Below are 27,317 nucleotides of genomic sequence, written 5' to 3'. Positions count from 1 at the left end.
CCGCTGCGCACAAAGCCTGCCCTTGTCCGCTCCTCGCTCCTCTGATGCTGCCCTGAGCTCAGACCTCCCAGGGTCCTGCAGGCTGGGGTTGTGGAGCCGGGTGTCTGCACCACGCCCTGAAGGGGACGTGCCGCTAGCTGCGGACTCGGTGGACTCAGAACCTTTCCCCGGCGTTGGGGCCCCAGCTCTGCTGGAATCTGCTCCTGAGAACAGGCCTCCAGCCTGAAGACTGGGGCTGGTTTGGAGAGAGAAAAGAGGGGCATTCTGAGTGTGAGTCCGGGACAGCTGCTGCTCACAGAGGTGGTAAAGGTGGCCTAGTCAGGGTCACCTTTGCAGTAGGTCAGGGTGCAGGCATGGGGAGAGGTGAATTTAGGTGCCCTGCCTCTCACCAGTTTTCTTGCAGTACCCGACCTGGGCAACCCCAGGACACACCTTGGCCAGACTCTTTCTCTGACAGGCTGTTTGTGCCTGGGGTTTGCGGGTGTGTGTGTGTGTGTGTGTGTAGGTGTGGGGTGGGGGTGGGGGTTTTACACTGGCAACAGGCTTACCTACTAGTCCCTCCCTCCTGTTTCTACTCATAATCTCCCGCCCCATACACACCAAGGAGCCTTTTGCCAAAGACAGGTAGCAAGCAAAGCACCCCTGTGCTGAGGTCCCCATCTTACCTGGTACCTTACTTCCGCCTGCTTGGGATGCAAGCTGCATTCATCTGTCCACTCGGTTCTACTCTTAGCATCCATTTATTGAGCGCCTCAATGTTCCTTGCCAACAAATTAAACAAAACAGGTACTCGGAGAAGGTTGGGTGTGTGCGGTTCACCATGGAGCTCCTTCACGGAAAGGGACAAAGCGCTACAGAGGTATTAAAAACAACAACAACAACAAAAAAAAAAAAAAAAAAAAAAAAACGGGACCCCAGGAAAGAGAGAAGCCATGTGCAACACCAGGCACCCACTCCAGACCAGAGGAAAACCAGCACCCCACTGGAAACCAGGGCAGACCTGTTATTTCTCGCTGAGTCTTGTTATTTTTGCTCGGCGCCTTCAGGCAAGATTTCACGTTCACAGCCAGGCTGCAAAATCCTGAGCCACAAGGCTAATAGAGTTTGCTGAGTAGACTGGGAGCGGGTGGGGGTAGGGAAGGCAGGATCAGAGGCTCTGGGGTTGGGGCTATCTGAACATAAGACCACAGGTTAAATCCTCTATCCACAAACTCCGTTCTCATCTTGTTCCTTGGTCCTGGCTGTGTTCACATTTCTCTCCTGCTCACATGCCTTCAATGACTCCCAGTGACAACTGTGCATTTCCCTGTCTTAGCAGTTGGTACCATGACAGCCAGAACTTGCGGGGTGCTTGCAGAGTGCTCCCTCCTGAGCTGTTCCTGTCCGGTCTTATTTGGTAGTGTTACTGATGCTTTACTAATGAGAAAACGGAATAACCCTTGTTTGCTCAAGGTGATTTACTAAAAGGAAATTTGAGTCTGGGACTGGAATCTTTTTGTCCTTGAACCTAAGCTATTTTTTTTTTAAACTTCTTAACATTTATTTTATTTTAATTTGTTTCTGTATGTGTACATGCCACATCTGAGGAGGTCGGAGACCACTTTCAGTGTTCAGTCCTCTTCTACCTCGTGGGCCCTGGAGATCTTGAACTCAGGTGTCTTTACTCAGAGCCTCCGCCACCCCATTGAGCTTAAATTCTTAACTGTTATAATGTCTTTAATGGGATCACGGTCCTGGGCACTGTGTGGTCTCTGTTAAATGACTTTTGGAATATGCTTAAAATTGGGAATGGGATACGAAAAGCAACAAACACTTGAGACCAGTTGGTCAGCAAGCCTCAGGAGTCCCCGTCTTTCTGTTAGGTGTCTTCCCCATCTGCACCCGCCTCCATCATGTCTCATCTCCACCACCATTGCGACTCAATAGGCTGCAAGGTTCTGGGTCAGTGACAGCGGCCCCTTCACTCCCAGGTGCCCCTGTCTGCAGAGGCTGAATGTGGTCCAGGAAGAAGCTGGTGTGCACTTGCAGGCCTCTTCCAAGTGTTCGTGCTAACCTGTCAACACTCGCTACGACTTAACGGAGTTGACTGTCTGTGGCCTCCGCTATGATGGAGAGGCACACTGAGGATGGTGACCCAGATATTGTATTCACCAGGTTCCCCCCACAAGGTCTTCAGACATAGCCCCCCCCCCATCCAATTGAAAAGAGCAAAAGGTTACAGTGTTCTAAGCTTTTCCAAGCTCCCAGGAATTCCTGTAGAGCTGAGGGAGTAGAAGGACATTTGTTGCAGGCCTCTGCCAGGGTTTGCCCACTGCCTGTTAGGCCCAAAGGTCAAGTGAGGCAGTTGAGAAAGAACCCCTCCCTGTGCAGCCTCGGAGGCCCCACTCAGGGGAGATAATGGACCCCTTTCAAACAACCCCGCTTAGAGCCTGGACACTATTCCCAGAGGGATGGGCCGGTGAATGGTCATCTGTGTGCTCAGATGGACCAAGGCCTGGCCTGCAAGGGAGGAGACTTGGGTTCTGGTTTCTGTTTGTGAAACCAGGGGCTCTGGAGGACTTCAATAAATAAACACCTATTTATTGAGTTCCTACTGTGTGCAGGGCCGTGTGGGGGACACAAAGGAGCACTGACTTGAAAAACCACAGATCAGAATTTATGCATGCAAATCATCTTCCTCCCAGAGGAGGCTGGATCCTCAAGAGTCAGTGAGGCCCAGCTCCTGTTCAAAAATGTCTTGAAATTTCATGATGGAAAAGGTTGTTGCTTTAAAATTCAAAATAGCTGCTTGTTATCTGGAGCTCCTTCATTCTTTGCCAAAGACGAGACACACATTGTTTTGTTTTTTCCTTATTTGGTCTTCCATGAGACAGAGTGTCATGTAACCCAGGCTGGTTCAAGTTCTCTATGTACCTAAGAATGACCTGATCTTCCTGCCTCCACTTCCCAAGTGCTGGGATTAGAGGCATGTGACACTAGACGCCGTTTTATGTGGTGCTAGTGTCCAAACCAGGGCTTCTTACATTCTGAGCAAGCACTCTATCAATTGAGCCACACCCTCAGCCCGGAAGAGGATGTTCTAGGAGGGCTCGTGGTCTGCTAGGATGATCTGCAGGTGTGTCCGACGGAGCACTAGGGTAAGACAGACATCCTTAGGATTCTGGGGAACAGAAAGGAGAGGAAATAGAGTCATCTGGGGCTTCCCTGGAAAGGGGGAAATTGACAATATTTACTAAACCCTCTGGGTAATCGTATTCTGCTCAGCACTCTATTAATCATCTTGATTTATCATTTCAACCCTTGAAGGAAAATACAACAGGAACACCCTTTGTCCAAGTTGTGTACAGGTGGAAACTGAGGCAGGGGGAGCTTAAGGAGCTCTCCAAAGGTCACACATCAGGCAAGCAGACTCAAGCCCTGCTACTCCAACCCTAGTCTATCTAACATTGCTTCTCTAGGAAGACGGGAGGCTAACCAGCAAACAGCCACGTAGCAATGAGACTGCTTTTCCTGGCTCTAGAGAGAGTTTCCACAGAGGATATGTGGGCCATGGCACCGCCATTGGATGAAGTGCCTGGCGTCCTGAGGTGAAGCCTGTGGAGCGTTGGAGGCACCAGCTGTTGGAGGCATTCAGGATTGTAGCTGGGCTTTCCACGTCTTGCTGAGTGGCCACAGGCAGGATCCCTCAGGCCTGGGCTTTGTTCCCTCACTTCTGAAGTGGGGTTAATTTGGCAGCATTCTTAAAAGGTGTCTTAGTCAGCTAGGGCTGTAAGGATAGGATGCTCCTGACTGAGGAGCTGATAGCCATCTGGAGGTTTGGAAGGACAAAGTCAAGGCACAGGCACACAAGGATCTGACGGGGGTCTTCTGGCTTGGCAGAGGGCTTTCTCTGTATCCCCGATTGGCCAGGAGAAAGAGAGTCTCTCAAGAAAGGTACTAAACTCTTTACTTGGAGCGCCACCATTGTGACCTAATTCCTCCCTCAAGACCTGGCCACATCATACCATGGCACTAGAGGGTAAGGCGGATTTGGGAGGTACATAAACATTCAGGCCATAGCAAGGACCAAGATGATAAATTACGTATTGTGCAGAGCTGAGTAATACTCACAGGGTATTAATCTCCCTTTCTCTTCTCAAAGGTGGTCATTCCCTGGCTTCTGTGAATCCTTAGTGGGGAGCAAGCTCTGAGACCAGCCGACCTGACAGAGGAGAGGGGCGGAAGGAGCAGAAGCTGAACTTCATGTCTCGGAGCCTTTGTTTACTCAGAAGTGTCACCGGGTGGTGGTGGCGCATGCCTTTAATCCCAGCACTCAGGAGGCCGAGGCAGGCTGATCTCTGTGAGTTCAAGGCCAGCCTGGTCTCCAGAGCGAGTTCCAGGAAAGGTGCAAAGCTACACAGAGAAACCCTGTCTGGAAAAACAAAAACAAAACAAACAAACAAACAGAAGTGTCATCCTCTCATGGAGTGACTGTGAGCATTAGATGAGCTTATGTCATCAGAAAGCACTTAGATCATTCCAGGTACACTGTAGAGGGATTAAGTGAATTTGTTAGAATTGGATTTGTTTTGTCCCACAAAAAAGAGGAAGTTGGGGCTGGGGTGGTGCCACATACCTATAATCCTGGCACTTGGGAGGCGGAGGCAGGAAGGTTAGTTCCAGGCTAGCTTTAGCTACTAGCAAGTTTGGAGCTAGATGAGATAGTCGCAAAAGAAAAAACAAATGGACTTCCATGTGGTTCCAACAGTGGAGTCTGTAAGTGCCGGTGCATAGCAACGGTTGCCATGTGATCTGTGTGGATGTTGGCTTTCATGTTTTGCACATACTCCGAGTTCACTGAAGTGGCCAGTGGCTCCAACCCCCAACCCCCAGTGTTAGAATTGGGATCCTTGGTTCATTTCCTCCCTAATAGGTGTAGAAAGGCTTGAGGGAATTGGAGAGGTTCTCCCAGAGGACTGACTCAGGGTCTCCCTGGCTGTGACTGTAATCCCTCATGCCTCCTTCCTGGTGGAGTCTGGAATGCTCTGCCCACTGAGAGTCAGGGCCATGGCAGAAGGAATTTCCAGCCGCTGGATAAACTGTTCTGCAGACTGACCTGACCTCTGTCTCTCTCTGGAGACCTTCCTCTCACCTCCTTATAACTGACCTTCTGAGTTCTGACTGAGGAGAGATGGGGGAAGCCATTACCATGTTAGCTCTCGTGGTTTCTGTCACTCCTTGGCTCAAAAACTCTCCTCTCATTTGGATTGTTTTCTTGACTGGGGGAGGGAGAGAGGTTAAGCCCAAGATCCTGAGGAAGTACTGGGGACTTTTTACTTCTGGCTTTCCTCCTTTCTCCAAGAATAGGTCCTGTCTCAGAACAAGCCATCCACAAAGTCAAATGACAAGTGACACATAAGGAGGAGACGCCTGCCCGTGCATCCTGGAAATTGAGAAGAAAAAGGGCAAACCCTGAGGAAAGTCTCTGTGAACACATGCACAGTGAGTTCCAGGACACACTTCATTATTTTTGTTTGTTTTGTTTTATAGTTTTCATCTTAACCTACTAGTTTTCCACACCAGTTTTCCAGATACACAGATCACACAAGGAATCTAGGATACATTGTAAAGTGAAGACAGTCCCACAGGACACAGTGTTATCCTCTGAGTAAGAAAGAGACTACAGTGTGAAGGAGTAGAGTTGACATTCTTTTTAATAGTTTCAACATCTTGCTGAGTGACTAATATTTTCGTTAGTCTCTGCCACCTGTTCATTGAAAACTTTTGGATGAAGGTACTCTAAAATTTTCCATACCTCTAACAGAAAGCGTTTTTCCACTATAAAACTTGCCTAACTTTCTACCTTCATGTAGTCAGTGTCAGAATTTTCCAGATTTTAATCTCTTTTGCCATCTGTAAATAATTCCTCTGGGGTACACTTTGGATTCTTTTTTTTTTTTTAATCTTCGCTTTTCCCTTGAAACAGAGCTTAGTGATGTCTCTTTAAAATGGTCTTGACAAAGAGCACATATATTAATATATATTGTTCATATATACAAGTTACTTATGCATGGATAAGTTATTTAACGTACATATATAATCCTTGTAAGTAATAAAACACTTAATAATCAAACACTATTATCTAACCCAGCTTATTATCCCCTGCAAGTTCTCACTAACTTTTCATTAGCTTGGAATGTCCCGTCTCCTCTACCTGAGTTTTATAAGCTGGCACATTCTGGTTCAAGACTTGCATGTTACTGGAACCCCTCCCTTTGGTCTGCTTCACAACTCCCTTCCTTCCATCTGTCCTTCCTTCCTTCCTTCCTTCCTTCCTTCCTTCCTTCCTTCCTTCCTTCCCTCCTTCCTTCCTTCCCTCCTTCCTTTCCTTCTTCCTCCCCTCCCTCCCTCCCTCCTTCCTTCTTTCCATCCATCTGTCCTTCCTTCCTTCCATCCATCCTTCTATACACCCTTCCATCTGTCCTTCCTTCCTTCCTTCCTTCCTTCCTTCCTTCCTTCCTTCCTTCCTTCCTTCCTTCCTTCCTTCCTTCTGTCCTTCCTTCCATCTGTCCTTCCTTCCATCTATCCTATCTGTCCTTTCCTTCCATCTGTCCTTCCATCTGTCCTTCCTTCCTTCCTTCCTTCCTTCCTTCCTTCCTTCCTTCCTTCCTTCCTTCCTCCATCTTCCCCACCTCCCCTGCGACCACTGGCATCACCCACCCCTCCATCCACAACTCCAACGCCTTCATCCCCTTCTCTCGCCACCATCGTAGTTTCTTAGTCTCCACACCCTCCGTCTTTCCCACCACACACCATCATGTCTTCCTGTGGCTTTGCCTTAAGTGGTTACATCACATCCGTCATCACTGCTCACTGCTCCCACTCCCCTCGTGACCCCTGCCCCCAGTGCTCCGTTACCTTCACGGTCACTTCTACCACCACCATCTTGAATCCCATTTTGGCTAACGTCTTCATCTCTGCTGGGATTTCTCCACGGTTTCTGTCAACACATCCATCATCCTCACTTTCACCCTCACAATCTACACTTCTGTCTTTGCCGCCTTTTCCTCCATGGTTTATCTCAGCTATCAACCCCGCCATTGCACCCACCACCACTAGCACCAATATTACTATTGCCAGTTCTTCGTCCTTGATCCTCAGCTTCCTCCTGATCCCCAGCAATATCATCAGATTTTTCTTCAAGATTCCCACGTCCTTATCCCTGTCACTGGGCACAGAAGTCTCCTATGTGGACATTGCCCTACAGTGATATCCATGATAAAAAAAAAAAAAAAATGGGAGGAGAACTGTATGAAGAAATACTGCTCAAAGTTCAGGGGCAAGAGTTTTCACAGGCCTTCCCTGGTACTAGCGTGGTTGGCAGTTCTTAGTACAGTAGGGAAGAGAAGACACGGTGGTACCAACAGGTGGGTGCGTGGGCTCCGCACTTCCCCACTTCCCCACTCCGAGTCTGGCTTCCCCGCCACTATCAGAACGAGGATCCCGCACATTTGAGAAGCCCGAGTGACGCCAGGCTGGCTTTGATGAGTGGTCAGTTCACTCAACCCTTGGTCTACCCTGTCTGTGAGGCTCTCCTGGAAGGCATGGGGCTCTGTGTGATTTCACCCTCAAATGGTTAGGCAGAGATCCCAGTACCTCTGCCTCCCTGAGTCATCACATGACTCTCCTCAGACCAATGTAACCAAACTCTCTTTCAATCTATGTTTGCCTCCCTACTGTCTCTGATGTGGATTAGTTCCAGATGCTCGCAGTTTCCTGGGTAAAGGAATGCTTCCTGACATCTCTCTCAAACCATTCTTACCTTGAGGCTGCTTCCTGTTTCTGCCGTCTTACAGTCCTGAATCTTCTCCATATTTCTCATGATGCCATGCTCTGTGTACATCCTTTTTCCTCGACTTTGGAAATGAATGAGACCAGCCTTTAAAGCTATGTTCAGGGTCAACCCCTCTATGCTCTATAAGGTAGAATTATCCTTTCCCAGACATCCCCTTCATGTAGTATAATCAATCCCCTTGTCACTAGTGGTGAAAGATAAATCATGGCACCTTGCAAACGATGTGGTCAGTTGTCCATCCGCATGTTCAGGATAAAATTCCAATCACCAGGGACATGCCGCCAAAGTCTTCCAAAGACCTAGCAACTGTCTCCTGCTCTGGCTTTCCTCACTATCCTACCTCCCGTCTCCATGTTCCTGACCATCTATTCATCTCTCATCTCTCTGCTCATTTGTAGGGGAGGAGGCTCTTCCACCTGTAAGGTCCTTCCTTTTCTTGTGAGCCAAGCCACAGTCCAGGCACTAGGTTCCTGGAAACATTCTCTGAAGCTGCCTTAGCCTCTGACTCTAAGCATTTAATACACTAGATACACCTTAGCTGTGAGTTTAGGCTTCCTGTCAGCCTGCATCACCTCCCGAAAAACTTAATCTCAACAAGAGGTTAGGGCCATGGCTTCCAAATGGCTTGGGAGGGGAGTGATCTATGAGCATTGTCAAGACAGGTCGAAATAGGAAAGCATGTGATTAGAAGAATCAGTGCTTCTATGAGAAGAATTCCATCTCGGGATGCACACAGGAGGAAAATGTGGGGAACATGGATGGGAAGGGCTGTGATGGAGTTATGTGGAGGGTGATCCCACCCCACAGTGCTTACAGCAGAATTGACTGGACTGCCTATTTCATTGCAAGGGATTCTGGGTTCCTGTGTTTGCTTGAATGAATTTCCCGGTTTGTAAATATGTTTTATTTTCTTCCACAACAGTTGGTCGTTTCAATAGCCGAGCTCAACGGGTTTAGTTTAGGAGTTCATTCTTTGGAACTGTAGTCTACGTCTTTCCTGGACTTTCAATAGGGATTTTAAAATTGTCTTGTGGCTTCCTGTGGACTGTTTACTTGTGAAACAGCAACACGTTTTATTTTTTTCCTGACAACATTTTCTATACTTCTTCCTACTAAAAATGGCAGATTTCTTTGGCTCTCCCCATACCATCAGGAGGTAGTTTAATCAGGCTGTGTGTGGTTGAGGTAGAAGTTTACATGAATACCTCATGTCACTCATTGATACCAAGCTCCATGTATGCCCTGGCCCTGTGGGTGCTTAACCACAGTACCCTGGGCCATGCTTGTTGATCTCTTCTCAAACATTCCTTCCATTCTGTGTTTGAATGAGGCTGTTGCTGCTTTTAGAAAAGATGTCATGGTGGGCGTGCAGTGTAAGTCATACAGCCAGTGGGGGTGGGTATGATGCTCCCCACCCAGGAGCTTCCAGAATTCCATAAACACTGTCCTTCACTGGTACTGTGTGTGGAAAAAGAGCTGAACCTCACAGACAGGAAGGAGGTCAGGTGGAGGTCTAGCTCTCTAGAACTAGAACCAGCTTCATTATGGTTTTGAGATCAATGAGCTGAAGCCATAATAGTCAAGAATCTCATTGGCTGTACTATGGCCTTTCTTTTTCCTGTCCTGACACCACACACATGCACACACGCATGCACATATACAGCAGATAATTCCAAAACACAGTTAGTGGGCTGTTGTTCTCATATCAAATAGAGCTCAGCTTGACTCAACAAGCTTCGATCTGGAAATCCCAACTCCATTTTCAGGTTCATTGATAAATAGTGCCTACCAGGTCTCACTTGCTTCTTCTCTACATTATCAATCTTTCTCTTGAACTGCAGTATGCAGCCCTTTGTGGAGCCCTTTTTAATACTGGATCCTCTTTTTACTCATGGTTGAAATCTTAGAAGATAACATTTTAATTTTATCTGGATTAAAGTGTGTCACATGCTTTGAATACAGCTGCTATTGACATCTGTGTACATACTTTTTAAATAGCCATCCTCCTTTCTGTTGCTTATAAACCCAGTGTGGTTGAACCAATTTACCCTTTCACTCATCAGAGATAACCTTTGATATTGTCAGTCATTTTAATTACAGTCTTTCTGTTGGGTATATGGTAATGTCTCATTATACTTTTAATATTGATGAATAATGTTGGATTTTTTTTGTCTTAGTAGCTGTTCTAATTTGGGTTCTGTTGCTGTGCTAAAAACCATAAGAAAAAGTAACTTGTGGGGGAAAGTGTTTATTTCATCTTACAGGTTACATCGAAGGAAGCCGAGGCAGGAACTCAAGGAAGGAGTTGAAGTAGAAACTACTACTTACTACCTCTGGCTTGTTCAGCTGCCTTTCTTACACAGCCCCGACCCTCCTGCCTAGGACTGGAACCACTGAAATGAGCTGGGACCTCCTGCATCACTTAGCAATTAAGAAAATGCCTCGCAGACATGCCACAGGTCAAACTGATCAGCACAGTCCTTCTGCTGAGGTTCCCTTTCCCAAAATGACTCTAAGTTTATGTCAAATTGGCAGCTAGAGGTAAATATGATAGAAGGCTTTTGGTTATCCCTTATTAAATTCGTACTAAAATCTTTCACCAGTTTTGAGTTATTTCTCTCTTATTGACTTTAAAATATATTTAGGACTACTGTGTCAGCTATATGTATTAAAATATCTCCTAGTACTTGGCTTATTTATTATTGTTGTTGTTATAGTGCATCTCTGTGTGTGTGGGGGGGGTGGGGTGGGGTATGTACTCCTGAGTGCCAGTACCCACAGAGACCAGAAGGTGTCAGATCCCCTTGGAGCTGGAGCTGCAGGTGGTTGTGAACCACCTGACATGGGTACTGGGACCAGAGCTAGAGTCCTCTGCAAGAACAGTGCATTCTGTTAACCATGGGCCACATCTCCAGCCCTCTATTTACATTCTTAGAGATGCCGTTTATTTCTTATCTTTAGTGTCTCACACCTCTGTGCTCTATTTAAGAAATTCTTGCTCTTCTCCAGATCATGGAGACAACTGTGTTTTCTTTGAGAAACTTTACTATTTTTTACCCCTCTAGTCAGACTTGTAATCCATTTAAAATTGTGTGTGTGTGTGTGTGTGTGTGTGTGTGTGTGTGTGTGTGTGTGTAGTTTAAGTTTGAGATAAACATTGTGATGGTTATCCTTGGTTTCCAACTTGATTACATCTAGAGTTAACTAAATGTAATGACTGGGCACACCTGTAAGGGACTTTTTTCTTAATTGAATCATTTCAAGTGGGGTGACTCATTTCTAATCCAGATCTTTTGAGATGGGAAGAACCATCTTGAATCTGGGTCACACCTTCTTCTGGCAGCTTATATAAAGGACATGGAAGAAGGAAGCTTGTTCCCTTTGCCTGCTCTCACTCTTGCTGGCAAGTCCATTCCTTCACTGGCATTGGTGTCTACTTCTTCAGGATTCCAGAGAATACTGAGGACCAGCTGAGACATCCAGCCTTGTGGACTGAACAACTATTGGACAGCCGTTGCTGGATTAGGTGGACCACAGCCTAGAATCTATTCTAATACATTCCCCCTCTCTTTCTCACTCTTGCTCTCTTCATTCTATAAATTCTGTTCCTCTACAGAGCTCTGACTAATAAAATAATATTTTGTTCTGAGTAAACATCCAGTTACACCAGTATCATCTATTGAAAGACAGTTTGTCTACTGAACAGCAGTAAGAGTTTTGCTGTAAATCACAGCAGATTTATTTATGATATCCCCAAATTTAAAACAACTCAAATGTTTGGAAATGAACAAACAAAGTTTGGTACATTTATATAACAAAATAATTCTCAGTAATGAGAGTGAATTATTAATAGAGGAGAATATATCTGGAAGGAATGGGGGGGAGTGAATACAATCAAAATACATTGTATGGATTTCTCAAGGAACTAATAAAATGGGGGGGGGGGTGTCTCAAAAACACCGAGGAAAGGAAGACAGTCAAAGCACATGTGATACTTTGTTCCAGTGACGTGAAGAAAAGCCAAGGGGTGGTGACAGAAGTCCAAAGAGTGCTTCACCATTGGGAGAGGGACCTTCGATCAGGCAACCTGGTGTGTGTGTGTGTGTGTGTGTGTGTGTGTGTGTGTGTGTGTGTGTGTGTGTTCATGTGTGTGCCTGTGTAGAGGTCATAGGTCGATGTCAGATGTCTTCCTCTATCACTATCCACCTTAGGTTGTTTGTTAGTTTGTTTTTGAGATAAGATCTCTTGCTTAACTCAAAACTCAGCTATTCAACAAGAGCTGGACAGCAAACTCCACGGATCCTCAGGTCTCCTTCTCCCCGGCGCTAGGATTTTGAACACATGCCACAGCTCATCAGTTTTACAAGGGTGCTGGGCATTGGAACTGAACGCCTCGTGTTTGCCATAACAAGCACTTCACCAACTCAGGCATCTTCCCAGCCCTGGGAAGGGTGGTTTGCAAGGTGCTGCTCCTGCGCTGGGCACAGCTGCATCGATGTAAGGTCAGGAAAGGAGGTGGGCCCCAGCTAGGAAAAAAACTCAGAGTAATGAGCCTACATATTGGCTGTGTTGTTCCTATTTCTGTTTTGGGTGGACTCAGACAAACAGACTTTTCCATGACCACGTGCTATTTTCTGTCCACTATCAGGATGTGTAAACTCCTGGTCCTAGAGTTTACAGTCGCTCTAGAAATAACCTGAAGGACCTGACTGGCTGAACCATTTCATTCTGTAGAGAAGACAACTGTAGCTTTCAGGAGAGGATGCTGCCAGCGAGAAAACTAGAGTTGATGTTTATCTTCTTCCTGGGGGCTGAAAGAACTCTACCGTTGTCACCACTGTTGTTGATAAGGTTTTGAAGACTGACTATATGCCAGCAACGCAAAGTCGTATCTAGTTCAGTGTCCCAGCAAGCGCACTGGGACTTAGTCACACGTCACATCTTCCTGTCTCGGGGCTGCCTCTTTTGTTTTGTTTTTTCCCCCATGCCACCAAGGCCTGCCCAACCCTTCATCTTTAAAAGACTTGATTATGGTAGACTTCAGTGCTCACATGAGCTTTCGTTCTCACAGAGTCTGAAGCCACACACACGCGTGCGCACCTTCATGGATCATTCTTCCCTGCTCTAGACTCTGAAGCTACAGCCACATGGGAGCCTCCTCCTCGGAGCAGCAGGTACTGTGCCAGGCTTTTTCCAATGAGCTAATTTCCCAGCCCTCCCATGCTGGTTTTCTCCCTCTTCGCAGCCTTGGGCCAATCTCCTTGGAGCACCCCTTTGTAGACCAAGCCTCGAAGAGTGGCATGATGCTACATTTGGTACAGAGCTTCCAAAAACTCATGAGCAAGTGTGAAAGGTGATTCATCTTCACACCAAACTATAGTCAGTTCCCTCTCAACCTTGGAGTCCCAGATTTTCTCAAAATTTCCTTACTGGGTGGAGACTTTGCAGATAGAAGTGATACACCAAAGAGAAGAAGAAGCCCTAAATGGACTTGAGATGTGCAGACCATGAGGCCCTGTTTGTACGTGCATGTGTGCACACACACTCCTAGGGACCAGGGTCACAGGATTCTACACTGGGGCTACCTCTAACTGCAGAATCACATCCTAGCATCATTTGAGGGGGCTGGGAACTTATTTTCTTCTTGACTCCCTTGGCCCACTACCTCCTGTTTCTTCCCCTGGACCGCCACTGCTTTGTCTCTGTGATGGGATCTATGGGCTTTCTTAGCCTCTGGATCAAAATCCGCCTGTTTGTGCTGGGAGGTACAACCTGGGGGAAGCATCTCCAGACAAATTCAAGGGGCGATCTGTCATGAGTGAGGGAGTGATGGAGCGGAACTAGATAGCAAGGGCCTTTACTACCATGTTCCCAGAAGCTCTAGCTGAGAGGCGACCCTCAGGAACCTTCTGACACCTCACTTTTCCTGAGGAGAGAGGAGAAGTTGAGGGACAGAGAAGACGGGGAAATGAGGGAAGAAACAAGAAGCGATCCCTTTTTATTGTCTCAAATGCATGCCTGTGGTGCTTCTGAATCTTCCAAGCACACTCCATCCTAAAAGAGGAGACTGTGATTTAGGATTTACTTGCAGAAGGGGCCCCAGAAGTGTCTGTCTTTAAATACAGCCATGGAACTGTGTGGGATTAAAGATGGGTGCTATGCCGTCACAGATATGGGACACTGATTTGTGTACATATTGACCATCTAGCAAACTGATAGAATTCTGCGTTGGGTCCTGAGCCATTGGTGGGGAAGATTTCTAATGGAGTTACATGAGAATGGAAAGAAGATAGTGAGGAGCCCAGGAAGAGAGGGACAGGTTGGGGGATGGGAGAGAGGGTTCTTCCAGATTGGGGGTGACATACCACGTAACAGCTCACGTACAACAACTACTCTCTGTAGCTGTTCTTTTATTTATTTATTTATTTTTATGAGACAGGGCCTTACTATGTAGCCCAGGCTGTACTCACCCCACCCCATGTGCTGCAGCCTTGGCCCCTTGAGTGCCAGGATCACAGGCAGGAGCCATCACTCATGGCTCTCTTGTGTTCTTGAGCCACAGAGGCAGAGCTAAGCAGTTGGGCTAGAGCATGAATGCCCCGCAACATGGAAAATGCATGTCAGCGCTGTTCTGGACTGTAAGCACGGTGCCTGACATGCACTTGCTGCTCAGTGAGCACGAGTTGTGTGAACAAGTTAAAACCATATGGCTGGAAGGTGGGAGATGGGGCGGGAGTGGGGGGAACTCAGATGGGTTTGATGAAGGACAGAAAGAAGGGGAGGAAAGAAGAGCATGCATTTAGTTTTCGATATTATTACAGACTGCATTTTTGCAAACGTGTCTACTGCTAAAATCTGCAACCCCCAAATCAATACCTGAAGGACTTCTGTGGCCATTTATGGACATGTGCAACACTGTGAAACACTGAATTGGTCCAAGACACCTGTTTCTCTAGGGCTGAGCCAGGCAGCTCCGTCTTTCCTCTGTTCAGCTCTCGTATGATAGACAAGAGGTCTTTCCATGGCCTGCTGAAATGCCACATTATTTTACAGTTTGTGCTTTCTGTTGCTGTATTTGCTGTTTAAAAAAAAAATGGCTGCAAGATGTAACACTGGAAGACTGCTCGGTTCTTTCTCTTAGTACTAGTTAGCTAGGATGTGCTTTACGGAAAACAAACAAACAAAACTCTTGTGTGTCCGATAAGCTTTGCTCAGCACGAGTTCTGGTACTATTGGCCTGAGTTGAAGGTTAACTGTATATTAAGCCCATTGTCTTTAAACCGTAATATATCATACAAGGTTACATAGCGATCCATTGAGGAAATGGCTCACAGTCAACTAATCACGTTTCTCCTTGGAGTGATGGGGTCTGTATTTACTAACCCAGTTTTCACGGCAACTTTATAGACGGTAACTATCATGAAAACAGTCATGGTTTGGATATATATCAGGTCAGTCTGTTACAACCAATCAAAAGAAGAGAGAGGTAGCACAAGCTGATGAGGATACAGGATGTCAACAGCAAGGGTAAAGAGCCAGGATTTTTTTTGGTTCAAGTCAGAGTCAACACTGCTAAGCTGTGGGGACCACATCGGGGGTGTCCATGCAATCAATCAGAAGCCACGGGCAAGAGCAAGGACCCATGCAGAGAAAGACCTGAGATCCCTAGACATTCAATGAGAGATAAAAACTGGTGGTCCAGCAGGAATGTAGGGTAGAATGGGCTTGGGAAGGAACTTTTTCTGTGGTCCCCTAGTGTAGTGGGCAGCTGAGCCTGGAGGTGGAGGGGCAGTCCCCTTCCTTGACTATGTCATAGACTTCTACATCTCATTAGCACGAAGCTTCCTGAGCCTGAGCTGGGAAACTATGAGCTTGAATCACACTCAGAGCAGAGGACAGGGCTGGCCAACTAGCCTGGCCCATGAACTATCTGCCCAGGCAAGAGTCAGGGGCTGGGGTACCTATGCAGAGCTACATGAGGGTCAGAATACCAGCACAAAGCTAGGGATCTATGGATTGCCTGTTCCTTATGTTCCTGGGAGGGTTTTGGGAGGGGGACCTTAAATCCCTAATCAGGCCACCCCCTCTCAAAGAAGACTAGTTATGAGTTAACTTGTTATGAGTTAGATGGATCCTTACTCTGGATCTGAAAATCACCAGGAGCGCTCTGTTCCCCAGCACCCCCACCCCTCCAAGTCCTGGCACACCTCTGTAAGTCAATGTTATGTTTTCACACAAATAACCTTTTATTGGTGTTTAAAAAAACAACAACTATGAAGTCATAGATTTTTAAACTGGAAAGTAGCTCGAAATGTCCAGTTCCTTAGCAAGAAACAAGCCCAAGTTTATTATCACCCCCGTGTTAGAGATTAGGGGCCACCCGGGCCGTACAGCAGAGGCCGGCTTGGGTACAGCTCCTCCTGAGGAGGCTCCTTTCGCTGGACTTCCCCTGTCCCCCTTCACTCCCTCCCGTTTGGGGACTAGACTGTGTGCCCGGTTGCCATTTCCACATGTCTTTGTCTCGGGATGCCTGTGGCAGCTCGCGCCCCCCCCCCCCCCCCCCGCCATCTGCTCTGCTTAGCGGACTCCCAGACCGCGCTCCTAGGTCCTGACTCTTGCCCTTTTCCTGTTATGGCTGTTCTGCGTGGCCCCGGGAGCGAACTGGCACGGTGGAATCAGACCCGGTGGGCTGCTGCCTAGAACAAGGTTTTGTCCCTCATCCCAAACAAGCCTCCCTCTGTGTGCTGTACTGCCGAGGCCAGCTGCTGGGGGAGGCAGGGGAAAGGAAAATCTGCCTTTAAAAAGCCCAGGTGAAGGTAGCCAAGACAAATATAACTAGCCAAGGGGGCAGGAGGGCTGGAAGATTCCAGATGCGGAGGCCTCCCTCCATGCTATGGCCGACTAAGAGGAAGGGGAGGGGGAGGAGGGGCCGGGAATGCCAGAGCAGGGTCCTCTTTCCCAGCCACCTCCTCAGCTCAAGCCAGAACCGTTTTCCCGGGGACAGACCATCACCCGGAGGGAAGTGAGAAAGCGTGGGCACAAGGGCAGTCCACGCTGAAAGCCAAGGTGCCACATGTGGGCAGCAGGAGGGCAAGTGGACAACACTGACTTTGTCCCAGCTCAGGGACCCTGCCCTCCTGCCCTTCCAGCTCACTCTCTGCCACCATGACCCCCTGTCACCGCACGTGAGCGAGGGAGCTGAGGTGCCTGCCTTGATGGCCGTTCTGGGAGTCATACCTGGGTCTTGTGGAAATGTACCCTCAGACAGGACAACCTGTGGTCTTCCAGCATGGGGACATTTACCCAGGGCGGGACTGGTGAGTCAGGGGTGCTCACCCTGGAAGAGAGCCTAGGCTGGCAGGTTAGGTCGCAAGTGGGACCAGTGAGGACATTTGCTGCTCTCTCTATCCTCATCAGCTTAGGAACAGAGGAGAGGGATGCTCATCCTGCTGAAGATGTTGGCTTTAGAGGAAAGACCCCTGGGCTGCAGCAGGTCCTCAGACCCGACTGGGCAAACACCCATGGAGCTGGCTCCTGGGGCAGAGGCACTGGGCCCACGAACGGTGGCTCCCTTCCAGGACTGAACCAGATGCTTACTGTTCTAACACCTTTGGGCAGACACAGGGCGAGGCTGAGAGAAGGAGCCTCCACGGGCAGCTCTGCCATGTCTGGGGCATCCTGGCCAAGCCCCTTTCCCACATTTTTTTTTGGAAGGGAGGTAGAGTGCTCTGCACAACCCCTAAGGGTGATGTGTAAATCTAATTAATCTTATCAATAAAAATCAGGAGTCAGGGTAAAAACCAGAAAGATCAGAGAAGCAGGGGAGCAGCCACAACTGCTTCCTACTTCTCCAGTTCCTCTGGCCAAAAAGGCCAAGATCCTGTCTCTGCCCTGCCTTATCACTTCCTGTCTCCTCTCTATACAGGCCTCCAAACCTCTATGGTTAACTAGTGGCTAACTCTGCCCTCTGACTCCAAGCAAGCTTTATTTGTCAGAACACAAATAAAATATCACACATTCCTCCCCCCATGTCTAAACAGAAAATAAAGGTTTTAACTAACATAGAAAAACTATATACAATAAGTACAATAACTATATACAAATATATATAGGCAATAAACATTAACAATGTCTAGCACATTAGCATTTGGCAAATTCAGAGAAAATACTCCATTGTCTATCCTATCTTGGAGAGTCCAAAGTGTTATACCTAATTCACTTTCTATACCAACTTGCATTACCAACCCAAAACTATCTTTTTATGTCTCTTAACCTTATACTCTTTTGTGAGTTTCTTTTCTGAATTTATTAACAAGTAAAACTACAACTATTAACTATCTAGTGTTCAACTCCATCAGAGATCAAGAAGGATATATTACCTGAGTAAACAGGAAGTACAGAGCAAATAACTTCCAAAAGTAATAAATGACAGAAATAGCTGGATGCCTGGACAGTCACCCAAGGTTCCTCTGTAATGTTGGGGAATGATCTTCAGCCTGTAGGCCTACAATATTTGACAGACTTTTCTGTGAAGCAGGAATTTTGAAGGACTGCCCTGCCTTGTGTTGGCAAAGTTCAACAGTCACTTTCTTTTGTATCCTACTTGTCCAGTTTGGACAGCATACTGCCAGCAATTGAGGCAAGGGCAGTTTCTTGCCCAGTGGCTAACTTTTGCCACAAAGAAAGTAAAATTCATATGGAGTTTCTTTGATGCCCATCATCTTCTTTGAAGTAGAAGTCTCCTGAGCAGACATGTCTCATTGTCATTTTAAAAAAAGAACCTTATGTTATAAAACATCTTAAATGCCATATTCTGTAGGTCTCTGAAGTGTTTGAAGACTACCTGTCTATCTAAAATATATCTCTGTTTGACCTTTGGAAACATACCTAACATGACTACTAGTTTGATTGTAATAGGTGACTAACTATTAACCTGTATTTTTTTTATTATCCTAAATAGTTTGTAATAGTAACTTTCAAGGACTAGATATTTACATTACATTGTTAAATGAATTGTATAGGTACAATATCTTAAACAAGATTAGAGACATATGTACAGCATGTTCTAGCAAAATTAACCTTAAATTTGTATCAATATGCAAAAATATCTTAAACAAGAGTAGAAACATATATACAGTATAACAAAAATAACCTCAAATTTGTATCAATATACAAAAATTCATACCAATGTAAAATATTTAAGACTAGTAGTTGCTTTTTTGGTTTAAAAGTAGATTCAATAATTTATCCCTCTATCCTATCATTTGTATATCCTCTGTTTTTCTTTTCAGAACAAGATCTCTGAATCTAATCTCCTTTGTTCAGCTCTTTTCCTGACCATTACCAATAACAACTTGTAACCAACGCCCCTAAATGATGACAAATATTCATAACCCACTGAACAACCAAAAACTGCCTACCCCACCTCTTGGAAATGTGAGTGTTGTGTTCTTAAAATTGATTCCTGCTGTCTGTGGGTGATGGCATCTTCAGGGGATCCTGAAAATTTTTTTTGATAATTGTCAAGTCCTGAGAAAGCTAACTGTTTCATTTGTTGCTCAGTTTCTGTGTGATGAGAAAGTGTAGGGCTTATCTCAAGTCCTTGCTAGAGTAGTCTGTGAGGCTGGACCATCTCAGCTTGAACCATCTCACCTTGAAATTGTCCTGAGAAATTAGTCCACAGCTGATATTTGTGTGGTGTTTGTCATCTTAGTGGCATTACCACAATACAGATGGAATCGTCATTGTGGGGGTCCCATTCTCCTTTGGGAGACTTCAAAGGTCACTATTAGGCATGGCCATGGTTCACTGCAGAAAACTTAAGCATTTTAAATGTCATATACAGCAGATCTCAAAGAGGTTAAAGGACCGTAATTTGTTAAGTACATCCAGAGTACAAAAACTTAATTCCAATTACCTGATAGAGACTCAAACCCAAAAATCATATACAGGAAGCTATATGAAGCCTTTTTCTAGAATTAGTACTCTATATGACCAACCATTAATATCATGAAAAAAAAGTTTAAAGTATATATTAATTTTTAGATGATGCATAAATCTAATTAATCTTATAAATAAAAATCAGGAGTCAGATATTGGGGCAAAAATCTGAAAGATCAGAGAAGCAGGGGAGCGGCCATAGTTGCTCCCTACTTCTCCAGTTCCTCTGACCAAAAGGGGCTGAGATCCTGTCTCTGCCCCGCCTTATCACTTCCTGTCTCCTCTCTGTGCAGACCTCCAGACCTCCATCGCTAACTAGTGGCTATCTCTGCCCTCTGACTCCAAGCAAGGTTTATTTGTCAAAACACAAACAAAATATCACACAACGTAAGGGAACTGAGATAATAGATCCCAGAACCTGGTGACAGAGTTTGACTGAAGATGAGGAAGAGCTCGCTATTCATCATGACAGTAGCTGAGGACAAATGATGGGCTTTGGGTGACCACCTACTTAGGTGCATGGTCACAAAGCAAATGGATGGCTGCAATGCACTGCCCTTCAGGAACCGCCCTGTCCTGAATCTTTAAATCCTAGAAATTATATGATGTGTACTGTGACAAGTGCCTTGGTCTCAGCTGACAGAGAGGTTTCTCCATTTACAAAATAAGTGATGCTCCTTACCCCTGTCTAGGCCACACAATGGTGAGGACCAAATGGTTTTTGAAGCCCTTGAGACTATTAACACACAGGATATTACTAGCAAAGGTTCTTTGGAAATACAGCATGGCCATTAAATCATCAAGGGGAGTAGAGACTGGAAGCCAATACCAAGACTTCAACACACCTCCCCCAAGGCCTAGAGGCAAGCCAGCTCTATTGTTTGTTTGGGTCAAGAGCCAGACCATAAATACACACCATACTCTGCCTCCCTTCCTCCAGACTCTCAGTTGTTGGGCAGCACATCAGCCTTCTCAATCTGTCTTTTATTTTAAGACTGAGGATGTCAGGGTGACTTGACTTCAACATCTCTGACCCCATTGGTTGCCATGGTTGGTTACTTGTCTTGTTGCCATGACAAAACACGTAAGCAAAGTAACTTGAGAAAGGAAGGGTCTGGATGGCCCACAGCACCAGGGTCCACAGGGAAGTCACGCTGGTAGAGCTTGAAGCAGCTGGTCATACTGTGTCTGCAGTCAGGAAGCAGAGAGAGACGAATGCCGCTGCTCAGTCCATTCTCTCCTTTTTAGTCACTCCAGGGCCCCAGCCCAGGGGATGATGACACCCACAGTTCAGGTGGGCCTTCCACCTCGATTAGCTTAATCTAGACAATCTCGAGGGGTTCCCAGAGGCTCACCTCATCTAGATAATCCCTCAGAGGCTCACCCAGAGACTGGTCTCACTGGTCATTCCAGATCTTGTCAAGGTGCCGATCAATGTTAACCCTTACACCAGAACAGAGCCTCAATTTGTTCTTGCCTGGGGCTTCCCGGGGTCTCTATTTCCTCATCTGTAACATAGGCAGAGGGACTAATAGCATCAAAAGCTGTTTTGGGGACATGAAAGAAATGACACACATGAGGAGTTCAGCACGTGGCCTGGAACCAGTTGACGCCCAACAGATTCAGCCATTGGGATGGCTGCCACCTGGGGGTGGGAGAATCGTGAGGACCAAACACACAAGATATTGAACAAATAGGAACTTGCCTGTCTTCTGGCTGTCAGGGCTGGGCCCCTTGTGACTTCTGTGGGCACATGAGGACTGTCATGGAAAGTGTAGAGAGGAGTTGAGAAACAGAGCAAGCCCTTCATGCAGCGACCTGTGTGGGGTCAAGAAATGAAGCTGCTGTCTTGGGCCACGGGAACTCAGTGGAGCCCCAGGTAGGTGGTCACTTGCTTCCCCTTGCCGGGCAGTCCTGGAGCACCCTTGGTGCCACGGTCTCGGCCTCATCTACTCTGGCAGAAGCCTCACTCCTGGCTGACCATTGCTTCTGGACTTTGTTGAGGGAAAGCGGCAGAGAGCTCGAGCATTGGCGCCATTCGCCGTGGGACGTGGCTGTGGCTCTGCAGACCCACACACAACAAAGTGAGCATTGAAGGCCAGCTCCATCGAGTCTGTAAACAGCCGGCCGAAGGGACACCTCGTCCCACATTTACAGAACTCTATTTAAAGACCCACACACAGGAATAAGCATGCCCATGTTTATTTCTGATTGTCCCCAAGGTCCCGGGGATTGTCTCCAAGTGACTCCACTTCTCTGTTGACCCAAAATAACCCTTCTATCCCAAGTCATTTTTGTCTTTTCTGAATTTTTTTTCATTTAAACAAATAAACAACCTCATCTATTAATCCTTCTCCCTCCTTTCTAAGGCATAGTTTGGCCAAGTCCCACTTAGAGGGTTGAGTTGGGTCCATTTGGGAGGTTTAAAATTGACTTGTTCTGATTTCACACCGTCCCAGAGAGCCAGGATTTTGAAGCGGAAGGAAGCAGGTGAAATAGAGGTCATCCCATGGTCATTGCCCTCACAGCTAGGGGAAAGAATCTTTGAAGACACAGACAAGAGCATGATGACCCTGGGCCCAGTCATCCTGCTATCCAGACATGTGTAGGGAAGAAACTGAGGATGCCAGGGTTGGTGACAAGTGATCTCAGTGTGTGTGTGTGTGTGTGTGTGTGTGTGTGTGTGTGTGTGTGTGTGTGTGTGTGTTTCCATTGATCTTGGGTTGGGTGCCACTATAGAAGGAACATGTTGGTGAGGATGGGCTTCTCACCTGTCTGTGCCTCAGTTTCTTCACCCACAAAAGGGGCAAGCCAAAGATCCAGCTCACAGGAACGTGAGGATTAAATAGATGAAACTTGCCTCCTGGTCTGAACATGGCCTGGTCTTGGCAGATCATTCAGTTAATTCTTCCCACTTTAGGGATGAGGAACTAAGGCTTGCCAGGGTCACATGACTTGTCCAAGATTAAAAAGCAAGTCCATAGTTGGTTTAAAAAATGCGATTCAGGGCACCCTGGGTGAGCAGAAGCCAGCCACCAGCCTGCCTGGTGAGGGGCACTACAATGAACAGGCATGTGGTGGAGAAACGGAAGAGAAGGAGAAACAGGGTGGTTCATGCACTGTGGGGAGAAGTGGAACCAAAGACACAAAGTTAGTGAGGAACAGGCTGATGTGAGTAGCCTATGCTGCCACCTGGGGCCATGTGCTATCTGGGCCTGTGCTGCTGCCGGGGGCCACGTCTGGGTCCATGACCCCACAGCGGCTGGGGTTGGTGTTGATGTCTGTGGCCCGAGTTGCCATGGAGGGTTATACAGATGCCCGTGGTCTGAGCAGTCATCTGGGGCCATAGAGACATCTGGCCTGAGCTGTAGCTGAGGGCCATGTCTGTGTAATGACCCTACCACATATGGGGTCTGTGTTGATGACGTCCATGGTCCATGTTACCACTGAAAGCCATAAGGATGCCCATGATCTGTGCACCTATCTAGGGCCATGTTGACATCCAAGGGTCATGCTGCCATTGGGGCCATACTAATCTGAGTGGCCTGCACTGCCAGTCAGGGCCATGGTGACATCTGGGACTGAGCTGCAGCTGAGGGCCATGTCTGGGTCCATGGTCCTACTGCAGCCAGAGACTGTGTTGATGTCTGTGGGTCGTGTTACCCCCTGAGGCCATAGGAAAGCTGGCCCTAGTGGCCAGGGCACTGGAGAACTGGTCCTGCCCCTCAGCAGCCACCTCAGTAGCTGCACCCCCCCCCCCCGCCAGAACTGTCCCCAATGGTGTGAGTGTAGGAGAGCTGGCTGTGACCCTTTATGACCCTCAGAGAACTGGCATCTGTCCCCCTGCCCCAGCTGCAAGGGAAGAGCTGGCCCTGACCTTTACCTGAGGTGGATGGCCTGATGGAGGTCCAGACTGACCAACTCAACTACCACCCAGGCCCACATCCAGGGCTTTGAGTTGGTCCACCCCAACATCTACCCCATCTATGACCTGCTGGAGGGTTATGGTCCTGCAGAACCATAGCTGCAGGATCTCCATATGATTCAGGTCAACAACAGGATATCTGAGAGAAGTTTCTGTGATGGTCCAGTATTGCTGGTGTACCAGAAGCCAGAGGCCTTGAGCCAGACCAACAACTCATTGCAATGAACATTTACAAGTAAAGCTGTTAGGACAAAAGGGTGCACTGGGTGACACACCACGGCTCCCAAGGCCACTACAACAAAAGAATATGTGATGGAGAGGCAGGAAAGATGAGGGAAGGAAATATTTTGTTTTGTTTTGTTTTTAACTTTTTTGTTTGAGGGAGGCTACAAGGGAGGAGGCCACCCATTGAAGAACTGGGAAATGAATGGGATTGGGGTGCATGATGTGAAATTCCCAGAGAATCAATAAAAAATGTTTGGGGGAAAATGGGATTCATGTCCAGGGCACCCTGTCCAGAGCTGGTAGACTGCTCTGTGCATGTTATAGATTCAGGAAGAATGTCCCAGACTCTCTGAGGAACACCTGCCTCCTTCTCCTTACCCATAAACTGAGAGGACAGCTAAACAGTGGTGGTTACGATTCTGGAATCATGCTTACATGAGTCGGTTCTTATAGCGGCTAATGACTGGTCATTACCTCATACTGCTCTTATCTAGTACTTCTATAGCTTTCCTTAGGTGTCAGGGCTGTCACAGGGCTGCCACAGGAACTCTGGGTGGGTCATCTTACTTAATTCCTTTAGTGTTCCTATAGGAGGTAACTACTTTATCATCCTCATTTGACAGATCTGGAAACGGAAGCACAAATGGAGTTCATTTCCCCCAAAGTCACATCATTAACTTATGATGGGATTTGAACACATATCTGACTCCAGAATCCACGCTCCTAATCTTTGTACCAGGTCAGTGGTTCTTGAGACAGGGTTTCTCCATGTTGCCCAGACTGATGGCAAATGTTTGATCCTCCTGCCATAGCCTCCTGCGTGCTGGGATTACAGGCATGTCCCACCACGTCTGGCTGATGTCGGACTTCTCAAAGCATTGACTTTCACTTCAGTCCCCGGTCTCTTCGTCCTTGACTGCCCTTCACTTTCCTCTCGCCCCTTGTCTCTCTTTTACCTACCGTCGGCTTTCCTCACTGGTGGTGTTTGTCATTTAGCACATGTCTCTGGTCCTCAATGGATGCACATACCGTACGGAGCTCATTTCGTGCCCTCTTCTAGCCTAGGCACCCAGAATAACACCCGCACACAGCAAGCACTCAAGTACCTACTCAAGTAGGTCTATGAATGGTTACAAGAGCAGGCAGAGGGTTCGCAGGCTTGGAGTAGATTGATTTCTTCAAGCCTCCACTTGGTTAAGCAGTTGGCCAGAATCCAAGGCCAGCTTTGACTTCCTGCTCCCTAGTTGTCCATTTATCTTCAGAAGCGGTCCATGTGGCCGTTGTGCTTTTTGTGTTGGTGTGTGCACTCAACCTCCCACATCCTCAGGGTCTTTGTCTTCAGAGGCAACCTACTGTAGACTGAGCAATCTTTTACAGTGTCTCATCTCTAAGAACATGCCGCTTTTCTAGTCACTTTTTCATAACGTATCAATCATAAATATAGTATTGTCACTGTATTAGGTATTCTAAGTAATCAAGGAGATGGTTGATGTACACAGTGGTGTATGCAGGCTCTGCATAAATACTACACCACTGTATAGAAGGAATTGGACATATGTAGAGTTTGGCAACCACTTAATCCCCCATGGATACCAAGGAATGTCTACACACACACACACACACACACACACACACACACACACACACACACACACACATCGAAGGTTTCCTAATCAGGATAGAGTAGAATCCTTGAATGTTGTCATGGACCTAGAAGAAAATGCCACATATGTAAACCAACATGAAATCTGCACTGAATCAGTGTAAACGAAAGTGAGTCCAATAAAATGATCAAAATCCGATTTTTGTGTGTTTTCTTTGCCAAAATTACTTGTGTATAGTTGTCTCTGTTGTGTTGGTTGCCCCAAGCTGGAGCTCTGATGCCCGTGTGGTGGTCAGGATATGTGTAGGACATGCTCTGTTGAAGTCTCTGCTGAAGAGCTACCGTGTCTGAGGCTGAGCAAAAGTGGGAAGAGGTGGTCCCTGCGTCCAGAAACTCAGGACAAACATCAGCGTTCCGTGCTTGTCCACCGGGGCAGGAAGTATGCCCTAACTTAAAGACATTACCTGGGTCAGGGCCCAGGCAAATTCTGAGAGCTGAAAAGGCTTAATGGTTCTGGTCTGGGCTCCTGACTTCCTGACCTAACCTTGACCCCCTCCAAGCTGCCTGGGATTCACCGGCTTCCCAGCATGCTCACAGCACAGTACTTCTCTCCTCCAGCCTTGTGTTGAGGCTGCATTACACATGCAGCGTTAAGAGAGACGAGGTTGGGGTGTGGCTCGGTGGCAGTGCGATGTGAAAACTAATAATTAATTAGTTAAGAAAGAGAATTAACGGGGTCTTGTATCAAATCCATCCCGGTCCATAAGCAACCTTAGCTCATCTCCGTGGAGCTGACCTGCAGAGCTAGCAATGCTCTTTTGCTGCCCCTGTCCCCTGCCCCTTTTCCCTCCTGGAATCATGGAGGCTAAACTCCATCCTGAAGGCTCAGCATTCCATCCCAGCCCTGCCCCCTAGGGAAGAGCCAGTTAGAAGAGCAGCAATCCCCTTGAGACTCGGATGCTCAAAGACTCCTGGGACTTGCGGCACGGAGCTCCAGCTCCGCTGTCTCTGCGGCTGGAAGGCTTCTGGCAGTCGAAGGGAGGGGTTTTATTTTTTTGTCTCCTGCTTTTCTTTAATAGCAAATGGATGGAAAATGCAGAAAATCTTGTGCTCAGCAAAACCTCCCTGCATAGGAAATAGCTGGAAACCGCTCCAGGATGAGCAGAGGCCAGCAGAGGTGATTCCTGGAGCCGGTGGCCTGGTTACATAACGCCGTGGCCTGGTCCGGGAGAGTGAGTTGCCATCTGAGGATGCAGCAAGCTCCCTTCACTGTGCTGAGCAGGGCAGCCCTGGGAGGCACAGGCTTGCTCTTATTTGTCTATTTATTATTAACTATTCTCTGTGCCTCCTCTCCCTGCCCAGAAATCCATTTCTTTTTTTCTGGGAAAATCAATCATTCCCATGATGGATGGGGGCAGGAGCTGAACCTGTCCAGCTTTGACGTCACCTTGGAGAATGGGTGTGGCTGAAATGACAGGGTTTTGCTTGGAGCCAATGTTCCATGATTCCAGGGTTCTCTCCTGCTCTAGAGACTGCAGACTGTGATGAGCGGGAGGTTTCCTGGCAGTCATCAGGGCCCCTATTAGCTGGCTGGGACTAATTCTGGCCTCTCCCCCACCTAGCAACAACAACACACAGACACATGGTATCAAGCAAGCAAGCAAGCATGTCTCACTTGGGTTTCCCTCTGCCTTTCATTCACCCACCCATCCATCATTCATCTCTCTGCCCATTCATCCACTCATCTGTTCATTTGTTCCATGAATGTTCACTGGGTCTCAGTGACTCAC

The sequence above is a fragment of the Peromyscus maniculatus genome, chromosome 1, assembly GCF_049852395.1.
Source record: "Peromyscus maniculatus bairdii isolate BWxNUB_F1_BW_parent chromosome 1, HU_Pman_BW_mat_3.1, whole genome shotgun sequence".
NCBI classification, from domain to species: Eukaryota; Metazoa; Chordata; class Mammalia; order Rodentia; family Cricetidae; genus Peromyscus; species Peromyscus maniculatus.
This window is presented reverse-complemented; position numbering follows the sequence as displayed.